Below are 2,838 nucleotides of genomic sequence, written 5' to 3'. Positions count from 1 at the left end.
CTGGATAAATAATAAAATACTATTGGCAATTACTTTCCTGCTTAAATTGCTTAATGCTTAAATTTATTCAAGAGCGAATTATTGTTGAATAGAATGCCATTTTGTATCAATTAACACCAAAACAAGCCTTGTGTCATCAGAAAGATTGAATAGAAACGTAAAAACGAAAATTAAGAAATTCTTGGTTTCAGACTCATTATGCCAAACGACTATTATGCCAAACGACCATTATGCCAAACAACCATTATGCCAAACGACTTTATGCCAAATGACCATTATGCCAAACGACTTTATGCCAAACGGCTTTATGCCAACCGACTTTATGCCAAATGACCTACCACCGAATTTTGCGACAACCCTATCTCCTCCTAGAGATTCCCTTCCCCTGGAAGCTCTACGAAATATCTTTGATGCACTCCTGAAGCAACCCAGAGTCTGCCAATAAATAATGCCCAATAAATGCCCGAATAGCATCAAGGTAGCATTATAGTGAGCTACAGATTTGTTAGCCCAGATGCTTCCTAGGTCTTATCCCTAGACAGCAGCATTCCACGTCCCACATTTCCGAAAAAAAACACGCTTGTAATGGAATCATTTTCCTTACAATGGCCATAATGGGTACAAAAAATCACCACATTCCGAAAAGTTTAGATAACAACATTCTCCACGCGTGAATGACCATCGACAAAACGGGTAGCCGTCGGGTAATGATAAAAAAAATACATCCCAATGAAAACGCTCGGCCACATTGCCTATTGCTCTAGTTGTGACTTTTTTCATCGCACCCATTGATAACAAACAAACACGCAGAATAGAACCATTCAGCGGGGGCCAGCATCACTCCCTGGAGAACCATGATGATGATGGTGGGATCTGACGCAGCAGGCATCCTGACCACCACGATGCCAGCAGCATCGGAATTCGATCCGACCGGGAATCATCATCATCATCATCGCAACTACGCGAAAGGGGATAATCGAGCTGTGGTGGATAAGTAGACCATGGAAAGCGTCAGAAAAGAGGGAAAGCGGAAGCGCATCGGCATCGTTCGTTACCAGCACCGCAAATCACATGTTTGCGGTGGTGGGTTTCCGCATTTCGTAGCCTGCTTTGAGCGGAACGATTGGAGCGTGAAACAGATAAGCAACAACGGCGAACGGATAATCGTCGTGTGGATCATCCAGCTTGTTTTGTTGCTCTGGTTTTTCGTTTGTTGCGATTTTCCCATGGGTGAAATCGGTAACTGATGACGATGACAATTTTGCTTCCATGATGACAGGCGGCAATGGGTTTGGTGGTGGTGTGGGGGTGAATGAACACGATAAAGGACCGTGCATTTACTCCAATTCAATGCAATGTACACATCATTTTTCAGTTCTTATTCTCTTCGGCAAGGCTTCTGAGATCATATTTGGTCACAATATACATTGTATTGAAATGCTCCTTATTAAGAAGATGCACGCTCAAAAAAGAGTTCTGGAAACGTGAACTGTCAAAAATACGCCATGAACAACCATCATGTTTACATGAACGTTCTCGGAACTAGGCAACGCGTTCACATAAACATGATCTAGTTCACGGTGTATTTTTGCTTGTCACGACTGCTGTTCACGGATACGAGACCGGTATTTTATCTGTGTAGTCTTATAATTTGATTTCTCCTAATATTTCATAAAAAAATTGGATTTAATTGGGACAACGTTCTTGACGAAAGAAAAGTTCTCCTCAGAACTATCTGCATGTTTTTTCACCGAAAATACTTACAGTGTTTCTAACTTAACGTATTTCCGTATTTGATGAATCCTTAGAGCACACTTATATATCTGTATAACATGAGCATGACAAATTTTCCACCTCTACGACGAATAACTATTAATAGTTTGACACTTTGCCAAATTACTGATTAGTTTATAGTTTACCGAAGCTTCAGTTAAATATTTTACCGTTTTCGGTAATACTGGTTAATCACATAATCACTGGAGATTTGTAATTTCACTCCTGACATACTGTCAAAAACTCACCGATTACCGAAACTTTGGTATTTCTGCGAATTAAAGATCAGTTCCGATAAATGTATTTACCGAACGAGTGTGTACGAACGAATAGGGTGTGAGTGTGATAGATTGAGAGTGGAAGATAGAAGCAAATAAAAGATACAACTACAAAGTATGAGGAAAAGGACGGACCTGGGAATGAACCCATGACCTTCTGCATGTGAAGCAGAAGCGGTAGTTATTTGACCATCAACCGCGTCTGAGTGAATTTTTGGCAGTCAATGAAATTACCGCGGGAATGAGACGAAAATAAGCATTCTTCAAGCTACCCGACAACTAGTTGCCGCCTTTATCTGCGAGAAACAGATTTCGTTTACTGCTATAATTCTGTGAACTTTTTTCATAAGTGGCTCACGCTCTGTTGTGTTATTTAATAGAAACAAGTTTTTATCAAACATTTTAGGACCCTATTGATCACTAAAGCACTTTTTGCCACCTATGTTGGAGAAGCATTCGTGGGTTCATCTGCTTCGCGGTCATATTTTCTCCTCCTCCATGTAGCGAAAGTTTGTTTTGTTGCTTCCATTTCTCAACAATTTACTATTTTGCACTCACACGCGGAAAGAAACAAAATTTATCGCGAAAAGTAAAATCTAGATTAAAACGTTCAAAACATAATTTTATGCTCGATGCAAAACGGCATAATTTATGTAGGAGAAAACAAAAAGGATAAACAAATTGACAACAAACCCCTATCCACGAAGCTGTGACAACAACGGCGCGGGAAATGATAAGCGCTGGTCAACGGCGAAGACAAAACGACTGGTTCGATGAAGAGTGCCAG

Source organism: Aedes aegypti, chromosome 1 (genome assembly GCF_002204515.2).
Source record: "Aedes aegypti strain LVP_AGWG chromosome 1, AaegL5.0 Primary Assembly, whole genome shotgun sequence".
Lineage (NCBI taxonomy): Eukaryota > Metazoa > Arthropoda > Insecta > Diptera > Culicidae > Aedes > Aedes aegypti.
Note: the sequence above shows the minus strand (reverse complement) of the source record.